The sequence below is a fragment of the Heptranchias perlo genome, chromosome 4, assembly GCF_035084215.1.
Source record: "Heptranchias perlo isolate sHepPer1 chromosome 4, sHepPer1.hap1, whole genome shotgun sequence".
Taxonomy (NCBI): Eukaryota; Metazoa; Chordata; class Chondrichthyes; order Hexanchiformes; family Hexanchidae; genus Heptranchias; species Heptranchias perlo.
The window spans coordinates 67,909,509-67,933,866 of NC_090328.1; positions in this window are offsets into that span (position 1 = coordinate 67,909,509).

The following is a 24,358-nucleotide window of genomic DNA, read 5'->3' on the forward strand; positions in this document are numbered from 1 at the left end:
AATAATAATGGAAAACAAGGAAACGGCAGAGAAATTGAACAGATATTTTGTATCTGTCTTCACAGTAGACGATACTAATAGCATACCAATAATAGTAGAAAATCAAGGAGCAAAGGGGAGGGAGGAACTAAAAACAATCACTATCACTAGAGAAAAAGTATTAGGTAAACTAACGGGTCTAAAGGCTGACAAGTCCTCTGGACCTAATGGCTTGCATCCGAGGGTCTTAAAGGAAATGGCTATAGAGATAGTGGATGCATTGGTGGTAATTTTCCAGAATTCACTAGATTCTGGAAAGGTCCCAGAGGAATTTTTTTATTCGTTCTAGGATGTGGGCGTCGCTGGCGAGGCCAGCATTTATTGCCCATCCCTAATTGCCCTTGAGAAGGTGGTGGTGAGCCGCCTTCTTGAACCGACGCAGTCCATGTGGTGAAGGTTCTCCCACAGTGCTGTTAGGTAGGGAGTTTGAGGATTTTGACCCAGCGACGATGAAGGAACGGCGATATATTTCCAAGTCGGAATGGTGTGTGACTTGGAGGGGAACGTGCAGGTGGTGTTGTTCTCATGTGCCTGCTGCCCTTGTCCTTCTAGGTGGTAGAGGTCGCGGGTTTGGGAGGTGCTGTCGAAGAAGCCTTGGCGAGTTGCTGCAGTGCATCCTGTGGATGGTACACACTGCAGCCACTGCGCGCCCGTGGTGAAGGGAGTGACTGTTTAGGGTGGTGGATGGGGTGCCAAGCAAGCAGGCTGCTTTGTCCTGGACGGTGTTGAGTGTTGTTGGAGCTGCACTCATCCAGGCAAGTGGAGAGTATTCCATCACACTCCTGACTTATGCCTTGTAGATGGTGGAAAAGCTTTGGGGAGTCAGGAGGCGAGTCACTCGCCGCAGAATTCCCAGCCTCTGACCTGCTCTTGTAGCCACAGTATTTATATGGCTGGTCCAGTTAAGTTTCTGGTCAATGGTGACCTCCGGGATGTTGATGGTGGGGGATTTGGCGATGATAATGCTGTTGAATGTCAAGGGGAGGTGGTTAGACTCTCTCTTGTTGGAGATGGTCATTGCCTGGCTCTTGTCTGGCGTGAATGTTACTTGCCACTTATCAACACAAACCTGGATGTTGTCCAGGCCTTGCTGCATGCGGGCACGGACTGCTTGATTATTTGAGGGGTTGCGAATGAAACTGAACACTGTGCAATCATCAGCAAACATCCCCGTTTCTGACCTTATGATGGAGGGAAGGTCATTGATGAAGCAGCTGAAGATGGTTGGGCCTAGGACACTGCCCTGAGGAACTCCTGCAGCAATGTCCTGGGGCTGAGATGATTGACCTCCAACAACCATTACCATCTTCCTATGTGCTAGGTATGACTCCAGCTACTGGAGAGTTTTCCCCCTAATTCCCATTGACTTCAATTTTACTAGGGCTCCTTGGTGCCACACTTGGTCAAATGCTGCCTTGATGTCAAGGGCAGTCACTCTCACCTCACCTCTGGAATTCAGCTTTTTTGTCCAATGTTTTGACCAAGGCTGTAATGAAGTCTGGAGCCGAGTGGTCCTGGCGGAACCCAAATTGAGCATCAGTGAGCAGGTTATTGGTGAGTATGTGCTGCTTTATAGCATTGTCGACGGCACCTTCCATCACTTGGATTGGAAAACCGCAAATGTAACACTCCTATTCAAGAAGGGAGTGAGACAGAAAGCAGGTAATTATAGATCAGTTCGCCTTACATCTGTCATTGGGAAAATGCTAGAATCCATTATTAAGGAAGTAGTAGCAGGGCATTTGGAGACTCATAATACAATCAAGGAGAGTCAACATGGTTTTATGAAGGGAAAATCGTGTCTGACAAATTTATTAGAGAACTTTGAGGAAGTAACGGGCAGGGTGGATAAAGGGAAACCATAGGATGCAGTATATTTGGAGTTCCAAAAGGCATTCGATAAGGTGCCACATAAAAGATTACTGCACAAGATAAGAGCTCATGGTGTTGGGGGTAATATATTGGCATGGATAGAGGATGGCTAACTAACAGAAAACAAAGAGTTGGGATAAAAGGGTCACTTTCAAAATGGCAATCTGTAACTGGTGGGATGCCGCAGGGATCAGCGCTGGGGCCTCAACTATTTACAATATATATCAATGACTTGGATGAAAGAACAGAGTGTCTTGTGGCCAAATTTGCTGATGATACAAAGATAGGTGGAAAAGCAAGTTGCGATGAAGACACAAAGTGTCTGCAAAGGAATATTGACAGGTTAAGCGAATGGGCAAATATTTGGCAGATGGAATATAATGTGGGAAAATGTGAAGTCATCCACTTTGGGAGGAAAAATAAAAAAGCAAAATATTATTTGAATGGAGAAATACTACAAAATGCTGCAGTACAGAGGGATCTGGGTGTCCTCGTACATGCAACACATAAAGTTAAATTACAGGTGCAGCAGGTAATCCGGAAGGCAAACGGAATATTGGCCTTTATTTCTAGGGGGATGGAGTATAAAAGCAGGGAAGTCATGCTACAACTGTACAGGGTGCTGGTGAGACCACACCTGGAGTACTACGTACAGTTCTGGTGCCCTTATTCAAGGAAGGAAGTACTTGCATTGCAGGCAGTTCAGAGAAGGTTCACTGAGTTGATTCTGGGTATGGAAGGGTTGTCTTATGAGGAAAGATTGAACAGGTTGGGTTTATACTCATTGGAGTTTAGAAGAATGAGAGGAGATCTTATTGAAACATACAAGATTCTGAGGGGACTCACTCGATAGGGTAGATGCTGAGAGGATGTTACCCCTCATGGGGGAATCTAAAACTAGGGGGCATAGTCTCAGAATAAGGGGTCGCCCATTTAAGATGGAAATGAGGAGGAATTTCTTCTCCCAGAGGGTCGTGAATCTTTGGAACTCTTTACCCCAAAAAGCTGTGGAGGCTGAGTCATTAAATACATTCAAGGCTGAGTTAGACACATTTTTGATCAGCAAGGGAGTCAAAGAATATGGGGAAAGGATGGGAAAGTGGAGTTGAGGTAAAAATCAGGTCTGTAATGATCTCATTAAATGGCGGAGCAGGCTCGAGGGGCCGAATGGCCTATCTCTTATGGTCTTATCTCTTATATGTCTGGAGGGCCTCCTGCCCCCTGTGGATATAGGATGCCCCTCCTTCTCTCCACCTCTTGCACCAAGGCCTCCAGTGCATCATCAGAGAATCTTGGTGCATGTTCTCTCACAGGCGCAGCCATTTTTCAAAGTATTAGAGTGCAGATTCACGTCACAAACGCTTCCCTCCACTTCTTGCAGCCACAATGCGCCTCCCCTTTAAGAGGTGCAGGCTGCCATTAAGAAGCGCGAGCCACTCGTGATATTGTGATATCGGGCCCGAATATGGCAGGTAGTGCTGGCTGCGGGCAGCAATCGTTTAAAGCAGCAGGCGGCACAAATGTAACGTGCTGCATCGCAGCGACCCGGCACGGGTTAGTTGTGTATCATACTCCACGTGCCTGTTTTCAGGGGTTATCCAATTTAACCCCCAATGTTGTTTTAGTGTATGTATGTTTTAGTTTCTTAAATCAACTTTTTTCCTCCATTCATCCACTATAGTAGGTTCCTGGCCCCATATCATCTCATCAGCTGGGAGCATGAGGTGCTCCAGGCTGTGGGTTCTCTATAACTGGAAGGAGCTGTCTAGGAGGTCAAATGGCAATTTTGTTTTATCCTTTCCTGAAAGTTAACAAATATGTCACAAAAAAGCTCTACAGAACATTGAAATGGAGATGCAGCATTCAGGTGTCAGCCTTGGCTCAATGGTAGCATTCTCACCTCTGGGTCAAAAGGCTGTGAGTTCAAGCCTCACTCCAAAGACTTGGACACATAATCTAAGCTGGCACTTCATTGCTATTCTGAGGCAGTGTTGGAGCTGTTGTCTTTTGGATGAAACGTTAAATTGAGGCGCCGTCTGCTTTCTTAGGTGGACGTAAAAGATTTCACAGCACTATTCGAAGAAGCAGGGGAGTTCTTCTGGTATCCTGGCTGACAATTGTCCCTCATGCAACACTGAAAAAAAACAGATTATCTGGTCATTATCACATTGTTGTATGTGGTATCTTGCTGTGCACAAATTGGCTGCTGCGTTTCCTACATTACAACAGTGATTACACTTCAAAAGTACTTCATTGGCTCAAAGCACTTTGGGACGTCTTGAGGTTCTATATAAATAAAGTTGATATAGAAACGCAAGACTTTCTTTCTTTACAGATATTATAGCCCCAATTTTGAACCTTCCCGCCCAATGGGAACAATGCAGGCGGGGAGTTAAAATGGCGGCCGAGTAGAAGTCGCTGCATTCCCACAGCATTCCCGCCCCCTGCGATTTTAACCCCCAGGTTTTCGAGTGTATGGAGACCACCTGCAGCAGGACGATAGTTGGTGGGGTGGGGGGGGGGGGGCGGGGAGGATCTCATAAATATTGAAATGCCGGGGTGCCAGTAATTTTAACTCTGGAATGCGCGATTCATGCACAATCTCTGACCCACTAGCAGAAACTGGAGGATTCCCGGCGGGAGGGCACCTCCTGGCCCAATAAGGAAACCTTGGGTCTCCTCTGCCCCAGGCTTCTCTGGCTGTGATCGGTCTGGATTTCCCTCCTTCTTGACTTATTTTGCTAGAGACCATTACCATGGGTCACCAGTGGCAGCCAGAAGCTGAGCGATTTCCCGCTCCCTCTCACCAACCTCTACGTCATCCCCACCAGCTTCGGGCTGGAGTTAGTGAAGAGGGAGTCTGGGAAGCCCAACTCATTAGTCCCGACGTTCCACATACAACTTGTATGTGCTGTGTAAAACAGGAATATCAGGAATCAATGAGCAGGTGAGAATTGTCCCCCCTAAAAACTTTAGTAACCTACAGTTAACTCCCAAAAAACACATTACACTGCAATTTGTAGGCTCTTTTCTCATGTTGCTTTACGTCCTTACTGATCGTGATACAGATTCACTGGTATTGTTAGTTGAGTTCTATTCTGACCTGATCGCAAAGCAAATGTAGATGAGGAAAGCCATTCAGTCCACCTTCACTCATCCATTCAAAAAAGTCCTTACAGTGCCATCATGGCATAGAACTGCTTTTTTTAATGATTACAGTGTTTTTTCCACACTCTAGCTGGAAGTCTATTCCCAGTGTTCTATTCATGAAGATGAAATCTAAATTAGAATGTAATTACTGTCAGTTATTTTAGTACTTTTGTGCTATAATTTTACAGGAATAAGGAAAAAAAACTTGTTTTATGTCAAAATTATAATTTTGTCAGACATCCTTGTTAATAAAAATAAAATATGAACATTTTAATCGTGTAATAAAAACAGAATATGCTGGAAACACTCAGCAAGTCAGACAGCATCTGTGGAGAGAAAAGCAGAGTTAACGGGGTAGATTTTGACTTTGTGTGATAGTGTACAACGGGTGATAGCAAGTGGAAATAAAAAGAGATGTAAAATGGGCTGCCGATTTGCTATCACCCATGTTACAATATCACACAAAGTCAAGGTTTACCCCAACATTACAGGTCAATAGCCTTTTATCAGAACTTTTAATTTTGTGTTGTGCACCTTGCAACATGGCTGAAAGAAAATCCATGGGGAAATAAAGATCATTATATATTTGCTTTGCAGATGACAAAGGAGATTAGAATACTTCCAATATCGTGCAAAAAATTTTTTTTTTGTTTTGATTTCCTGCAAAATAGTTCTTCTAAAAGCAATATTGTGCACGCCAGCTAAAAGAACATCCATTTAAAGGGAACATTGGCTTCGGAACCAATGCATTCTTTGGAATGAATTATCAAAATATTTTAGTTGCCTGGCAGTGTTCCCATTGATCTGCAGTCCATATCCTGTCCTTTTCTGAAAATTCTGACATTGCTTTCTTGGTATCAGCAGAGCTATAAAGAAAGCACTGCTTAAGATAACAGACTGATAGAAGGCCACACAGATAAAGTTAAAACATTCATTCACAGTCAACTACAGGGTTGCTTCCAAATAAGAAGATGGCTTTGTTTCAGTTTTCTTTGTATCTTTTTGGTTTTTTTTTACATCTGTTTCTTTTTACTGATGACTGTCTCTACTTATGTACTGGGTCAAATAGATACAACATTTTCATATTTTGTTCCAAAGTTTAAATGTCACTGAGTCATTATCAGAGAAAGGAAATGACACATATTTGTACCATAGTGGGTTATGGAATCAATTATCAGGAGCAAATCAAGGTTATCTGTGCAATAGTACAACAACAATCTGCATTTATATAGCGCCTATAATATAGAAAAAACATCCGAAGGTGCTTCACAGAAGTGTGATCAGACAAAAAAAGCCTGAGGAAGAGATATTAGAAGGGGTGTGACTAAAAGCTTGGTCAAAGAGGTAGGTTTTAAGGATGGTGCTAAAATAAGAGAGAGAGATGGAGAGGTTTAGGGAGGAAATTCCAGAGATTAGGGCCTAGGTGGCTAAATGCATGGCCACCAATGTTGGGGTGAAGTATAAGAGTGGAACCAAGCGAGGGCAGTCTTACTTTGTTGGACAATGGAAGAGATGCGTTGGAGGAAGAGGATGAGGAGGGATAGTGCCCCACTGGCACAGTCACAAAGGATGTCATTTGTGACTTTGATTAGGGCCGTTTCAGTGCTCTGCCAGGAGTGGAAACCTGTTTGGAGAGATTGGAGAGGGAAAGATGGGCATGGATTTGGGACGTGACAACATGTTCAAAGACTTTGGAGAGGAAAGGGAGGTTGTCAATAGTGTGATAGTTTACAAGACAGAGAGGATGAGGATGGGTTTTCTGAGAAGTGCTGATGATAGGTATTTTTGAAAAGGAGGGGGGCAATACCTTTTTTTTAATTCGTTCATGGGATGTGGGCGTCGCTGGCGAGGCCAGCATTTATTGCCCATCCCTAATTGCCCTTGAGAAGGTGGTGGTGAGCTGTCTTCTTGAACCTGAGGAGAGGGAACTGTTTACAATTGTAACATTTTTAAAAAAACCTTCCTATTGGTGGCAGCCATAGAAGAAACCTGGGCAGAACAAGGCTGCCTCACTCACTGGAGACCAATTTCACAGAGGGCTCCTTAAACACACGTTAGGCCCCTTATTAACATTTGCATGGAGCCGAATGCCTGTTTTAGGTGGTTGCCCAGGATACCTAAAAAATAGGCCTGATGAATTGAGTAGTGGCCTGAATGCACGCGCAGATTGGCCACGGACACGCCCGCTGCTAAATTTGTCATCATTGCGCCCATTTTGCGCCCCCTTATGTCAAGTTAATGGAAAGTAAAATGGGTGGCTGATCTAATCAGGTCAGTTTCCCATCGGTGGAGTTAGGCTAAAAATTACCCCCATAGTCACTGTTGTTTGGAGCCAAAATATGCAGTGTAGTATAGGAACATGGGAAAAGAACATCACTTTACATCTAAGAAAGGTCCCACAAACAGCAAATGAGATAAATGACCAGCTAATCTAATGTGGCGTTGGAAGCTGAGGGATCAATGATTTTAGGATACTGGGAGTATCTAATTGCTCGTCTTCAAATAGTACCAAGGATCTTTCGCATCCACCTGAACAGGTAGACGAGACCTTAGATTAACAACACATCTGGAAGATGGCACCTCAGTACTGCACTGAAGTGTCACCCTAGATTATTTGTTGAAGTCCTGGAGTGGGGCTTGAACCCATAACCTTTGGACTCAGAAGTGAAACATATGGAGTACATCTGGGATTAAGTACATTGAATTAAAATATTTACTTGCACATTTTGCTTCTCCTTCCTGTCCCCATGGAGGTTTCAGTATTGATAATGTTTCTTTGTGTATGATTACAATTTTTATTGTGCTTTTATCTATAAATCCCAGATTGTGTGTTTATGAGAAGCACCAGCAACTAATATTTACACAGATAGATCCTTATTATCAATATCAAACAAATATCAACATGTATCACAAATGTGATGACTCTGTCTTTACCTCAGAATAATGTGTTCAAGCATATTTCAGCTTTATAACAAAATCCATTTTAAATAACAAACAAACCCAATCTTCCCAGTCTCTCTTCATAGCTGAAGCACTCCAGCCCTGGTAACATCCTGGTGAATCTCCTCTGCACCCTCTCCAAAGCGATCACATCCTTCCTGGAGTGTGGCGACCAGAACTGCACACAGTACTCCAGCTGTGGCCTAACCAGTGTTTTATACAGCTACATCATAACCTCCTTGCTCTTATATTCTATGCCTCGGCTAATAAAGGCAAGTATCCCATATGCCTTCTTTACCACCTTATCTACCTGTTCCGCCGCCTTCAGGGATCTGTGAACTTGCACACCAAGATCCCTCTGACCCTCTGTCTTGCCTAGGGTCTTCCCATTCATTGTGTATTCCCTTGCCTTGTTAGTCCCTCCAAAGTGCATCACCTCGCACTTTTCCGGGTTAAATTCCATTTGCCACTGTTCCGCCCATCTGACCAACCCATCTATATCGTCCTGCAGACTGAGGCTATCCTCCTCGCTATTTACCACCCTACCAATTTTTGTATCATCAGCGAACTTACTGATCATACCTTTTACATTCATATCCAAGTCATTAATGTAGACCACAAACAGCAAGGGACCCAGCACCGATCCCTGTGGTACCCCACTGGCCACAGGCTTCCAGTCACAAAAACAACCTTCGACCATCACCCTCTGCCTTCTGCCACTAAGCCAGTTTTGTATCCAAAGTGCCAAGGCACCCTGGATTCCATGGGCTCGTACGTTCTTGACCAGTCTCCTGTGGGGGACTTTATCGAAGGCCTTACTGAAATCCATGTATACCACATCCACTGCGTTACCCTCATCCACACGCCTAGTCATCCCCTCAAAAAATTCAATCAAATTAGTCAGACATGATCTTCCCTTGACAAAGCCATGTTGACTATCCCTGATTAATCCTTGCTTCTCCAAGTGGAGACTAATTTTGTCCTTCAGAATTTTTTCCAATAATTTTCCTACCACTGATGTTAGGCTCACTGGCCTGTAGTTCCCCGGTTTTTCCCTACTCCCCTTCTTGAATAATGGTACTACATTAGCGGTTCTCCAGTCCTCTGGCACATCCCCTGTGGCCAGAGAGGTTCTGAATATATGTGTCAGAGCCCCCGCAATCTCCTCCTTTGCCTCACACAGTAGCCTGGGATACATTTCGTCCGGGCCTGGGGATTTATCCATTTTTAGGCCTGCTAAAACCGCCAATACCTCCTCCCGCTCGATGTTAATATGTTCGAGTATATCACAGTCCCCCTGCCGTATTTCTATGTCTACATCATCCTTCTCCATAGTGAAAACAGATGCAAAAAATTCATTTAGAACCCCTCCTACATCTGCCGGCTCCACACACAGATTGCCATTTTTGTCCCTAATGGGCCCTATTTTTTCCCTAGTCATCCTCTTACCCTTAATATACTTATAAAACATCTTAGGATTTTCCTTTATTTTGCTCGCCAGTGTTATTTCATGGCCCCTCCTTGATCTCCTAATTTCTTTTTTAAGTATCTCCCTGCACTTTTTGTACTCCTCTAGGGCTTCCTCCGTCTTTAGCCTTTTGTATATGCCAAAAGCCCTCCTTTTTTTCCTAATCCATTCTCGTATATCCCCTGACATCCAAGGTTCCCTGGAGTTCTTGGAACCACCCTTGACCTTTACGGGAACATGTTGCCATTGTATGGTCTCAATCACCCTTCTGAAAGACTCCCATTGCTCCGATGCGGATTTTCCTACAAGCAGCTGATCCCAGTCCATTTTGGCCAGATCCTGCCTTATCCTATTAAAATCGGCCTTCCCCCAATTTAGAACCTTTATTTCCGGCCCCTCCCTGTCCTTTTCCATGACCACCTTAAATCTCACCGAATTATGGTCACTGTCACCAAAGTGCTCACCTACTAGCACTTCTTCCACTTGGCCGGCCACATTCCCTAGAATTAGGTCCAGTACCGCCCCCTCTCTTGTAGGACTTTCTACATGCTGGCTCAAAAAGCTCTCCTGGATGCACGTTAAGAATTTTGTACCCTCTAAGCCTTTTACACTCTGAGTATCCCAGTTAATATTGGGGAAGTTGAAATCCCCCACTGTTATTACCCTATTATTTGCACAATTTTCTGAGATTTGCCTACATATCTGTTCCTCTATCTCCCCCTGACTGTTTGGGGGCCTATAGTACACTCCCATCAAAGTGCTTGCCCCCTTTTTGTTTTTAAGCTCCACCCATATGGCCTCATTAGAGGAACCTGCTAATATATCATCCTTCCTTATGGCAGTAATTGATTCTTTAATTCTTGTATGCTTTTTTAAACGCTTTCTCAATCTGCCCTGCCACCTCCAAAGATTTATGCACTTATACCCCCAGGTCCCTCAGTTCCTGCATCCCCTTTAGTATTGTACCATTTAGTTTATATTGCCTCTCCTCATTCTTCCTGCGAAAGTGTATCACTTTTCACTTCTCTGCGATAAACTTCATCTGCCATATGTTCACCCATTCTACCAGCCTGTCTATGTCCTCTTGAAGTCTATTACTATCCTCCTCACTCTTTACTACACTTCCAAGTTTTGGGTCATTTTCAAACTGTGCCCTGTACACCCAAGTCGAAATAATTAATATATATTAAAAAAAAGCAGTGGTTCCAGTACTGACCCCTTTTGAACACCCATGTATACCTTCCTCCACTCTGAAAAACAACCATTCACCACTACTCTGTTGCCTGTTACTTAGCCAATTTTGTATCCATGCTGCCACTGCCCCTTTTATTCCATGGACTTCAATTTTGCTGACATGCCTATTATGTGGCACTTTATCAAATGCCTTTTGAAAGTCCATATACACATCAACCACACTGCCCTCAACAACCCTTTCTGTTACCTCATCAAAAAACTCAATCAAGTTAGTTAAACATGATTTGCCTTTAACAAATCTGTGCTGGCTTTCCTTTATTAACCCACACTTGTCCACGTGACTATTAATTTTGTCCCGGATTATCATTTCTAAAAGTTTCCCCACCACCGAGTTAAACTGATTGGCTTATAATTGCCGGGTTTATCCTTACACCCTTTTTTCAACAAGGGTTTAATATTTGCTATTTTCCAGTCCTCTGGCACCATCCCCATATCTGAAGATTAGAAGATTATGGCCAGTACTTCTGCAATTTCCACTCTTACTTCCCTCAGAAACCTAGGATGCCATCCCATCCGGACCGGGTGACTTATTCACTTTAAGTACTGCCAACCTTTCTAGTACCTCCTCTTTATCAATTTTTAGCCCATCCAGTAACTCAACTACCTACTTTTTTACTGTGACTTTGGCAGCATCTTCTTCCTTGGTAAAGACAGATGCAAAGTACTCATTTAGTACCTCGGCCATGCCCTCTGCCTCCATGCGTAGATCTCCTTTTTGGTCTCTAATCAGCCCCACCACGCCTCTTACTACCTGTTTACTATTTATATGCCTAGAGAAGACTTTTATACACCCTTTTACGTTAGCCGCCAGTCTATTTTCATATTCTCTCCTTGCCCTTTCCTTTTTCACTTTTCCTCTTTACTTTCTATATTCAGCCTGGTTCTCACTTGTATTATCAACCTGACATCTGTCATACACCCCTTTATCTGTTTCATCATACCCTATCTCTCTTGTCATCCAGGAAGCTCTGGCTTTGGTTGCCTTACTTTTCCCCCTCGTGGGAATGTACCTAGACTGTACCCAAATCATCTCCTCTTTAAAGGTCGCCCGTTGTTCAATTATAGTTTTTCCTGCCAATCTTTGATTTCAATTTACCCGGGACAGATCCGTTCTCAACCCAGTGAAATTGGCCCTCCTCCAATTAAGTATTTTTACTTTAAATTGCTCCTTGTCCTTTTCCATAACTAATCTAAACCTTATGATACTATGATCACTGTTCCCTAAATGTTCCCCCACTGTCACTTGCTCCACTTGACCCACTTCATTCCCTGAACTAGATCCAGCAATGCCTCCTTCCTTGTTGGGCCGGAAACATACTGGTCAAGAAAGTTCTCCTGAATATACTTCAGAAATTCCTCACCCTCTTTGCCCTTTACACTATTACTATCCTAGTCTATATTAGGATAGTTAAAGTCCCCCATTATGACTACTCTATAGTTCTTGCTCCTCTCTGTAATTTCCCTGCAAATTTGCTGCTCTATATCCTTCCCACTAATTGGTGGCCTATAGAATACTTCCAGTAGTATAATGGCACCTCTATTGTTTCTTACCTCTTACCAAATAGATTCTGTCCCTCAAGGGCATCCTCTCTCTCCAGCACTGCAATATTCTCCTTAATCAATACTGCCACCAATCCCCCCACCCACAACTTTTCTTCCAACCCTACCTTTCTTGAATACCTTGGACTCAATTTTAAAAGGACGGTGGGATGGCAGCGGTGGGGGGGGTCAATGAGCGCGTGGCAAACCCGGATAATAAAAACTTAAAAATAAAAACAGAAAATGCTGGAGAAACTCAGCGACCCGAAACGTTAACTCTGTTTCTTTCTCCACAGATGCTGCCTGACTTGCTGACTATTTCCAGCATTTTCTGTTTTTATTTCAGATTTCTAGAATCCGCAGTATTTTGCTTTTAATAAAAACTTACCTTTCCCCACAAAATCGCGACCTAACTGGTGCCCCTTAGCCTTGTTTCCGGGTTTGCCGTCTGAAAGCTGTGCAGTGGGCGGACTGCACACCCGCATGGCAGGCCATCAGCTGGAGCATCTAGATTTAAAGGGTCATTGCTCCAATAGATTTTGCTGGAGCAAAGAACAAGAAGACCCAATGGAGCAGCACAGGAGCAAGGCTGCTCTGAGATTCAGCGATGCCTCACTTCAACTGCTACTGGCCCAGGTGAGGAGGAGGAGGGAACTATTTTACCCAGTCGACAGGAGGAAGTGCCCTGCCTCTGCCACCAAGAAGGCCTGGCTCAAAGTGGCAGAGGAGGTCACCAGCAGGAGCAACATCTCCCGCACTTGGAACCAGTGCAGGAAGCATTTCAATGACCAAACTAGGTCAGCGAAAGTGAGTATATTTACTGATTCTCCTGCACTCTGTGGTGCACATCACCCACCCACCCCCTCCCACAACTCATTCTGCACTGCCAAGACTGCTCCATTACATCACTCCTCACACCAACTTAAAGCTCATCCTCAACTTACCTTCACTTCCTGAGCACTTCCTCACCTCCCCATTAGTCACCCCACCACTACCACTCACCCCAATCCTCATCCAATGTGATGTCTCTGTCTCATACACCCTCTGATGCAGCTCTTTCACGGTCAGCCTCACCCAAAGCAATGCATTCATCGGTTGGCCACTTCACCATCACTCACTCACACGTCTGTACTTTCTCCCCTTCTGGAAGAAGAGAGCGCAAAATGCATGCAAGAGGGCGAGAGCTCAAGGGGGCCTTCAGAAATAGTGGCCCTCACAGATGTGGAAGAGGAGGCCCTGGGGATTAGCCACACCCTCGAGTGCCTGTCAATCGGGGACACCAAGACTGGTGCCCCACAAATCTCTTGACTGGCTTTTGTGTTAGTGCCCTTTCACATGCTTCATCATGAATGGTGACACTTGATGCCACCCAGTGGGTCACTTTACGGTAGGTGGATGTGTAGTTGCAGGACTGTTTTCTGCAGGAAGTGGGGGGGTACTGCTGGTGGTGGCGCTGGCCTTTCCCGGTGGTCTGAGGACTGGACTCTTCTCACTTTCTGATCTTATGAGAACTGTTCACATATGAGTGACTCCCTGGCCTCATGAGCAGCCAGGTGAGCCACTGCTCTGCCCATGGGTTTATCCTCCTCCTCCTCCTCCTGCTCCTCCTCAAGGTGGATTGCAGATGTGGATGGTGGATGAGGGCATGGTGCCTCATCAACTGGTACCCCTCTCTGTTGTGCCATGTTGTGCAGGACACAACACACTACTGTAATGTGACCCACTCTCGCTTGTGCATATTGAAGCGCTGCCCCGGAACGATCCAGGCACTGAAATCGCATCTTCAGCAGTCCTATTGCATGTGCAAATATAGACCAGGTGGCGATGTGGCTGTTGTTGTATCGACGCTGTTGCTCGCTGATGGGGTTCCTCAGAGGTGTCATGAGCCATGTGCGCAGGGGGTATCCCTTGTCCCCGAGGAGCCAGCCCTTAAGGGTGTTTGGTGCGTGGAAGAGTCCCAAGATGTTGGATTCCCTCAGAATGAAGGAATCGTGACAGTGGCAAGGGAATCTGGCACACACATGAAGAAATCTTTTGCGGTGGTCACAAACGAGTTGAGCGTTGATGGAGTGATAGCCCTTTCTGTTGATGAACAGTCCTGGCTCGTGTGGAGGTGCTCGATTTGCTATATGGGTGCAATCGATTGCACCTTGTACACGTGGGAAACCAGCCACAGAGTGGAATCCCACTGCCCTCTCCGTCTGGCTGAGGTCGTCCATGGGGAAGTTGACGTATTGCGAGGCTCAGCGAAACAAGCTGTCAGTGACCTGCCTTATGCACTTGTGTGCAGACGACTAAGAGACCCCGGCGATGTCATCGGTGGCATCCTGGAATGATCCAGAGGCGAAGAATTTGAGGGCAGTGGTGACTTTAATTGCGACGGGTAATGAGATGCCGCCAGGCCCAGCCGAGAGCAGCTCGGCATGAATGAGGCTGCAGATGTCTGCGACCACCTGGTGACTCTCTCTCTCTGCCTCCATATGCATTGCTCCTCAGAGAGTTCCAGGAAGCTGAGCTTCTGTCTGTAGACCCACTGGCGAGGGTCATGCCTCCTGCGACATCAATCTCTCTGTTGTTCCCCTCTCTGTTCTTGTGCAGGTGCCTGAGGCGCAGCACTGTGTTGTGCAGCTGCAAGTGGTGGAATTGCATGCCGTGCCTGGCGAGGATGGTGAGGTTCTCGTCCTCAGATGTACTGGTGAATGCAGCCACCGTGCCCCCCATCCTGATGGTGTCAGTTTGAGGGGGTCCGAAAAGTTGGTAAATATGTGTAAACAGAACAATTCTGTGTGGAAACGGAGAATTTTCAGTCTAAACACAAAGATCTCTCAGCCAAAAGTTTGTCTGAGAGAACTGAGTGCCCTGCTGCAATAACTCACCTTTTATCCCCATCTGTCAAACAGGGATTTAAATGTCCAAATGGCTGCCGGATGAAACACGACTCCTTCACCATGGCATGTTTCACACAGCACAGGAAACACACTGAGGCATGGTTGAAATCACTTGCCAGCATAATGAATTACATTCAAGCACATTTCAAGTACTTTAAGGTTCGGGAACGGCACCCGCACCCAGGTGGCTCTGGTTGTGCGTGTTCTTCAGTGTGTTGGAGCTGGGATTTCTGCCCGCTCCAAAAGAACATGATTTTCTTTGCCCCCTGCCGCCAATGCAACCAGACTTTAATTTTAAAATTGAGCCCCTTGTATTCAGGAATATTTAGTACCCAATCTTGCCCTTTTTTGAGCCAGATCTCCGTTATTGCCTGCAGCTCACCAACCTTATTTACCACGCTTTGTGCATTTGCACACATGCACTGTAAACCTAGCTTCGACCTTCTCGTATTCTCTTTTAGTCTGATCCCACCTAATACTGTACTATTTCTTACTCTTGTGCTATCTGTCTCTCTCAATCCTTTGTGCACCTTGTTTCTTCTTTCTAATGCTACATCCTGGTGCCCATCCCCCTGCCAAATTAGTTTAAACCCTCCCCCACATCACTGGTGAACCTCCCCGTGAGGATATTGGTCCCAGCTCTGTTGAGGTGCAACCCATCTGTCTTGAACAGGTCCCACCTGCTCCAAAACTGGTCCCGATGCCCCAAGAATCTAATAGTTTCTAAAAAGTTCTTATGTCAGATATGCCTGTACCAGTGTTGAACAAGACCCCCTGATGTGAAATTAGAGTTTCTACAACTTTTCTGCAAATGTTGGTATTAAAAATTTAGCAAATTACCACTTACAGCATAAAATGTAAAGCATAAAAAGATGGATAGATAGATAGAAAGATAGATAGATAGATAGATACATTTATTTAGTGATTACAGGTCTAAGTCAGACATAGATTAAGGCCTGGAAAATGTTCTTATGCTACGATCAGGAGGTTTGTTTATATTGCACCTATACATCCGAGTTTGATTGTATTTAAATATGAGTAATTTAATTGTAGGACAGTTTTGAGTATATAGATTATGCTATTTGTCATTTGCATGCGATGGAATACTGGAATAGTGCAATAGCATTAGCAGATCATAAATGATAATATATGCAAGAAAATATATTTGGTCAACTGTTCAGCTGCATGACCTAGCTATTCAACCATAACCTGCAATGACTCATCACACCATATGTTTCTTTGTTTTGTCGGCAAGTGATTTGATTACTTTTGACTGTTACATGTATATGAAAGGATGGTAGGCTGTGGGAGGGAGGAAAAAGGCAGAAGTGAATGGATGTCAGGTGGTTTAAGGCTGGCTGGAGCTGATTGGATTTGACAAGCACTGTAGCCACTTGTGGTAATGGATGTCTCTGCCATAGCAGTGAAAAGGTGAAAAGGATTTAATTCCCCCTGAAAGAAGGAAACATGAGTCATTATTTAATTACTGCCTTCAGTGAAACTCCCCCAACATCCCATGTTGATTTATAGGCCTGTCTCTTACTTTTTTTATTAATGAACAAATGGGGATTTTAGATCTGCTCTGAATTACTTTGCTTCCTCTGATCTGCACAGAAGTTTACTTCACATCTCTTGAAATCCAGTGCAAAGTAGGTAGTAAAAGTTAACCATCTCTAGCAATAAATGAATAGAAAATCCAAGAAAATGCTCCCAAAATGCAAATTGATGATTTTTTTTAGAGTAAAACTGTTATTAGAGCTGTAACTTGTTAATCCAACACTTTTTACTATGGATAAAAATGTTGAAGTATCAGTGAAGGAACAACCAGATGATTTCTACTCTGTGCTTTAATTCCCCCAAATTTTTCAGGCTTACAGTGAACTCGCCTATGCCTGGCATGTGCCTGGCATGTATAAACTAATTTTCTATCGAGGAATGTCAGCTACATTATTAAAATAAAATTGAATTTATGAGTGACATTGTTGATGCTATTGATGTTGGAAGCTGATGATATAGATTTTTTTTCTCACAAATTAATGTTAGATACCCTGGCAGACAAATAAGCTAGAGATGAAATAAAGCAGTAGGATTCAAGCAAACTGAAACATTTTTCTCTCTGCCAATAACACAACCAAATTTCCTATGGTGTTCCCAGGTGGTAACTAGTTAACACTAAATGTTGTGACAATTATATTTGCTTTCTTTCCAGCAATAAGAAACTCATGTTTACTATACATTTCCCTGCATGGTAGCTGTTCAAAGTTGTATAGGTTGACAATTTCTATGTTAGTACAACATTAAGTACACTATAGATAACCCATCAGACCATTTATGATGGGGAACTCAACCTAACAAATCTAAAAACCATTATCAAGTGTTGCAGTATGTCAATAGTGTGGAAAAAAACTAATTCTCTGTAAACCTTCAGTTGTCTTTACATTCAGATGCTAACTGTTTGACTATAATCACTTTTTCACCACAGGGAGCTCCTAAAGCTATTTAATTTGCATCTGAATCCATTGCCTTTCTCTCTGTCTGCTTTTCTGGAAAGGAGCTTAAAGAATTCAATAAAAATTCACATATGTCCAGTGTTTTTTCTTCTTATTTTAAGCAATCGTCTTTGGAGATTCTTGATGCAATTCATAATGATGCATAACAAGAGCAATTAGAAATCCATTTCAGTCATCTTTGGTAACTTTCTATTGCTTCTTACGTGAGTTGGATTGGGATTTTGTTTATATATACATATATATAATAAACAAAATCCCAATCCCAATATATATATATATATATGCTTAGCAAATTTTACAACAAAATTTTTTTAAAAAACATGTTGCAGTAATATGTACATATTTAAAGTCGAACATTTAAATAACATAAAGAATGAAAATAAAAGAGGTCATTTTCACCATCACCTACTGGGTGTAATCTGGCAGAGCGGATTGTCTGCCCATTGTTGAACCTGCTCAATTTTCATCCTTGCCATCCTTATGGTTTCTCTAAGATTGCCAATTTAGTGCCAACTTGTGCCATTGTGTGTTGTGGGCCTATGCACACTGAGAACTGGTTGATTACCCAAATGAAATTAATTTCGCTTAGGACTGATAAACCAGAAAAGAGAGACTTTCATTCAATTAGTCTGGATTCAAAACCAAACACCAGAGATGAAACAACAGTACACCATTTTACCCTTCCATCTTGTTAAGTTGCTTGAAAATTTTAGTTTTATGTTAAGTTTTGATAACATTAGGAGAAAGCATTTGATACTGTTTCTGCTTCTGATAGACAGCTGAGACATACAATAAATATTACAAGATCACTACGACATCAAAATGAATGAGTGCACCATCTGAAGATAATTCATCACACTGTCAGGCTCAGTAATTCCTCCTTGCTAGTTCCCTGATGATGCTTTTAACGCTCACTACTTAAGGACAAATATTTTTTTAAAAACACAAAAGATGAGCAGATGAAAATAAAAAGATGCAGAGGTCAAAATTCCCAGGCTAGGTGAATTCGACCGAGAGCAGCCGAGAATTTTTTGGTGGAAGCCTGAGCCATCAAGTTTCCACTCCATTTCCACTGTATCTGGGTTGGTGGTTGAGCCTTCTGCCCAGTCACTTTCCACCTGGCACAGATTTTGATTGAGTGTCTGGTAGCATTCTTGGGCTGCCATGAGAATTTCACTTAATATACCAACTGAAAGGCCCACTGGTAATTACACATCCCAAGAGCAAACAGAGGTCCCATATCGAGTCTTGAGAAGGCCTCAAGACCGCCCAAGGGAAAGGAAATTGATTCCAGAGGGGATCAATAACCTTTTGAAATACAGCCCGTTTGCTCCCTTAGGAATCTTCAACAAATTTTAGCTGCCTTTTTCACTTTAGCCCTTTCTGGGCCTGTAGAGGTGCAGGCCTCCCTGCTCGATTGCGGAAATGACACCAACCACGTGATTCAGGATGGGGTCAATACCTGGGCTCAGTGGCAGCCAGGAATCCCTCTCCGATGCACTTCTAGCAGTGGAGCAGGGGCTCCAGAATTTCGAGGCTGTCAAACTTCTCACAATTCTTTTGTAGCTACTTGATTTAAAAAAAAATGTTATTGATGAGAATACTCCCTTTTTGAGAAGAATCTTACATTTGAGGCACCAGACCCAATCAACCTTCTGCACCTTAATCTCACATTGTAGGATTTACCACCTAGAATATTTCTGGGACAAAAACAAAAATTGAACAGTTGGTGGTCTGAAGAGAAATGAATCAAATTTAGTAGTTTTGTCATTCCTGCTACTGAAGTGCTTTCTAGTATTTTGCATGAATATTTGATGTAGAAATGTTAATACCACAAGCATCAACACACTTGAATGATGGATTGTTTCTGATGGGTTAGTTCGCTGTTTGAACAATTTTGTGACCACAATTACAAAAGCTTGAAGAATTTTCTGATGAGAATCCCACCCAAGAAACACTCAGCTCTTACAGTGCTTGTTTTTTCTTTGTTATCAACCATATTTCTTTACATCATTCAGTCCATTTTATACAGCTGTAAAGTATTGGGTCCCATAAACAGCACAACACTCCCTTGCCAAAAAAAACTTTCGCCGGGAATTTCCTTGGGGTTTCCCCCGATCAGCTACCGTAATTATGGCGGAAGATTGGTGGAACCATTGTTTACGTATTTATCCGGGGCTTCCTCTGAACTTCCACTGAAGTAATGAGAACCCCCGAGAAAATACCCAGTATTAATTTATTTCCACATCTTGATACACATTCATGCCTTTAGGAGTCTTCAAATTGCTATATAGCATTAAGTATCATTTAGCAGTATAAATTATTCTTTGCGTTTTTAGATGAATACATAAGCATTTAACAGAATTAATGAACACATTCAGGACATGTTTCAATCTCCATCTAATCCTCCTTTCTTTTGGTATACTATCAGTCATACAGTTCATAGATTTGGAGATATAAAACATGAATGTTCAAGGGCCATATCAAAATCTCAATGGCTGGGTCACAAATTTCCATTAACCAGAAAGGGAACATGGTCAAACCCCCCCATTGTACCATTGGAGTAAAAGGAAACATATTTATGATTGTACTACCTAGGGTCTGATATAGTTTCCTTCCCCCACTAAAAAAATTTGTTAATATCAGCAGAGATTTCACAAACTCATCCATACGTCAGCTGGGACTAGCTATAGATATGCACCCATGAAACATCAGCCTACCAGACAGACACATATTCTGCCATTAGACTAGACCTTTTAGTTACATGTGATATGAATACATACTCCATTAGGTTGCCAGTAATAGATGCTTCTCCCAAACTAGAATGCAAAAGATTACATATTCTCCTAACTAAACTAATCCGATGGGGGTAATTTTTAGAAATAAAAAACTGCAGATGCTGACAATCTAAAACAAAAACAGAAAATGCTGAAACTACTCAGCAGGTCAATCAGCGTCTGTGCAGAGAACAGATAAGAATGTCTCGACTTCTGACAAATGGTTCACACCTGAAATGTTAACTTATCTGCTCTCTCCACAGATGAAGGATAATTTTCAGGTATACTGTGGTGATTGGGACGTCACCCACCACCAGCATGTATAGAACTACAGGTGTACTGCCCGTGATTTTCTGCCCCAATTATTCAAATGACTCTGTCTCTGTGATATGAGACTGGATCAAGGCGAGGACAAACGGGCGGGCAGAAGCCCCACTCTGCTGCCCTACTGGCAGTGTAGCGAGACTTCCAGAATTTCTATCTCAATATTTCAGATGTGTTTTGTATAGATTCATCATGACCTCTTTCCTTTTCTATCCCATTCAATCCGTCTTGACATAATGTTATTTTTCTTCTTAATGGCTTTTTTTTTAACATGTCCACTGATTTTTATGGATTCATGTATCTGAACATTTAGATCCCTCTACTCCTCCATTGCATTAAATATTTATCATTTATTATTGATGAGTTATTGATGAGTTGAATTTAGAAAATAGTAATATCTTGGTGCTGCTGATACAATAATATTTATTATGTGTATGACATATTTCTTTAAATAAATGTACACATGTACACAGTACACACACAGCTTGTTTTGTGAATCTCTCAAGCAAATACTGACCCTGAGGGAACACAATGCATTTCATTATGTTAAGGAGAGAATGCATATCCTCTTCCAGTTCTACACATCCTAACCATACTCACACTGCAATTGTCATTGCATGCTGATCCTGTATGCCTACTAGTTTTTTCTTAAGCTGCATCAATTATAGAATGATGTGAAAGTGGATTCTTTCTTACTTTCAGTTATATATTGCAGAAGTGACAATGTGCACAAAGTAGCTAAAATTTTACGCCAACATACTTCATTTTCCATCAGGGAATGATCCCAGATGGATTGTTTTGCACTATAATTAAATCAGGCACTTTTCACTTTGGCTACGAATGAAATTTTGTGAAGATTTTGATCATGGTGCTTATTTCAAGAGAGCGATGAACATCTAACTGGCAGGATAAGAACATGATGATAAAGTGAGTATGTTTATTAAAATGCTGTTTAAAAGTTACAGGAGGCGGAAGGTGACCGAAATTAGTGATGGCCATTTTGTTTTCTGGGGAGGAGGAATGCAATTGGGCTATGAAACTTTATAGCTTGTAAGTATCCTATATTTGAGAAGCAAAAAATTGAGTCTGATGCTGAATTATCATAGAACGCATGTACCCATCCACTGAATCTGAAGGAACATTAACAGATCCCCCAAACAATACTTGTTCTAACCCCCCAAATTAGCCTGGATTTTTATCTGGTTTTTCATCTCTCCCAGGAGATCACATGATTTCAGGTGGGGTACGGAGTCTATGGGGGTGATTTTAAACCCCAGGAACGGGTGGGTTGGGGGCGAGTTGGAGTTGAAAATAGTTGTTTTTTTGGGTCGCGACCGCAAAAGTTTTGGACTTGACATTCCCAGTGGGAAGCCTGTACTTTTACGCGCCGATGTTAAACCTGGAAATAAAGCCACGTTGCAGTCGCAACCCAAAAAACAACTATTTTCAACTCCCATCCGCACCCAATCCACTCGTTCTTGGGGTTTAAAATCACCCCCTATATATTGTGATGCACAAGGCATCGCTCGCTGATGTGTGCGACAGGCTGGATAGACCAAAGGGTCTTTACCTGTTCGTCATTGTTCATATATCATCAAAATCATCTCACACTAGACTGTAGTATTCCAAAGTTGGAGGAGCAAAAAGTGTTGGCTGCAACGGATGGCAGGAGAAGTATTTTCAAACAGGCTGGGGCAAAGCCATGGAGAGATTAGAAAATAAAGACAAAAATCTTGAAGTTGATTCAATGAGGCACAGGGTGCCTGTGGGGCTGCACAAGGAAAGTGCAATAGATGCGCAGGACTTGTTGCAAGAGAATACATAAGCCCAGCATTTTGGATTAAGTTGTTTGTTGAGGGTTCAGGCGGGGAAGCAGCCAAGGAAAGAACTTGAGAATTCGACTCTTGAGGTGATCAAGGCATGAATGAGGGTTTCAGCAACAGGTGAGACAGATTGGGGTACATGTGTCCAATGTCGCAAAGGTGGAAGATGGAGGTTTTGGTGAAGGAGTGGATGAAGGGTAGGTAGCTTAACTCAGGGCTGAAGACAACACTGAGGTTATGCACCCATGGGAGTAAATTTTAACATACCGGCGGCATCTCAGCGGGGATGTGTGTTGGAAACCCGTAAAAAAATTTTAGTGCTGTTTCTCGAGCGATCGCGGCTTAATTGAAGGTCCTTAATGTGGCTTCCAGGTTTTGCGGGTGCACTGCGTACCCGAATGACGTGCTGGGATCTGGATTATTTAAAGGGTTGTAGGGGGTGGTGGTGTGTGTCAGCTTCACCTCTGACTACTGAGCGGTTCGAATCGCTCCCACTCCCTGGGTTCTAGACCTTGGACTTATTTGGGGGTTGTGACAAAGTGCAGCAGACAACTGGTTTTGGTGCAAGAAACTTTGACCTTTATTCAAGAGAGGAAATACAACACAACAATCTTAACACTCTAATAAAATGGGGGACACTTCAGTACATGCGAGGGAAATTACAGTCGAAAGATACCTCACCCCTCCCAAATCCCACTGTACTAGCTAGGTTGGACTTTAAAGGACCAGGGATAATGCTCACCAAACGAAACCTTGACAGTAATTTACCCAGAGGTAAGTCAGAAATAGATTGTAGAGTGGAAACTTTGCGGATCTTCGGTTTTCTCCCGAGTTGGTTCTCTTTGGTCGCGGTGGCTCAATATTACCCGGTTGGTTGGTGGTAATATTCGGTTGGTTGTTTCGTAAGGCCCTTGTTGCCGCGAGGTGTCTGATGGTCACTGGAACTGTTGCTCTGTTTTCTTCTTGTGTGTCGGCCTGCTTCTAGAGCTGCTGTCCTTCCCTGTCGAACTGCTTTCCTTGTTGTCTGCTGGAAACTGCTCTTCTTTCCAGACACAGGCAGAACCAAGACCACCAGAGCCAGCAAGCCAGAGAGAGAGAGAGAGAGAGAGAGCTTTCGCCTTGTGGCTGTCTCTTCTACAATGGTCTGTTTTAAACAGTTCTTACAAAGTTCTTTGATGGCCTTTTGATGGTCCCAATCATATTGCAAATTGCTTCTCCCAATGTGTCATTGTTTTTAATTCTGATTTAGAGCTTGTCACATAAGGCTTCCTTTTGTATCCAACGTCCTAGGTGTTGATAGGTTTTGCATTAAAACAAAAGCATGGCCCCACCAGTCTGGAAACAGTTATCTCTTTCAATGGGAGTGCTTATCGACCCCCTGCTGTCCGTTTTGCATTAAAACAGAGACATGTCTGAAGCAGTAATTCTCCCACCTTCCACGTGTGGGTTGTAGATTTCGTCTGGTGACCTCTCAACTATCCTTCCATTTTAGGATTATAGTCAATGGCCAAAGTTTTCCCATACTCAGGGTAAAGGTGAATTTCTTTAGGGTTTTTCTCTGAGTTTTTTGGGGGATCTGTGAATTTTGAGAATCTTACACTCCCCCCTGTGATACTTTAACCTTGCTTCAAGTATCATACTGGTCAAAGGTGAGCAAAATTCTCGATCCTCGAGAGCCAACCTTCCCCTGTAGTTTACCTATCTAAGACCCAAAACATGCATTCCCCATGTTCAGATGCAGACACAGGTAAGAATTCAGTTACATTCATATCCA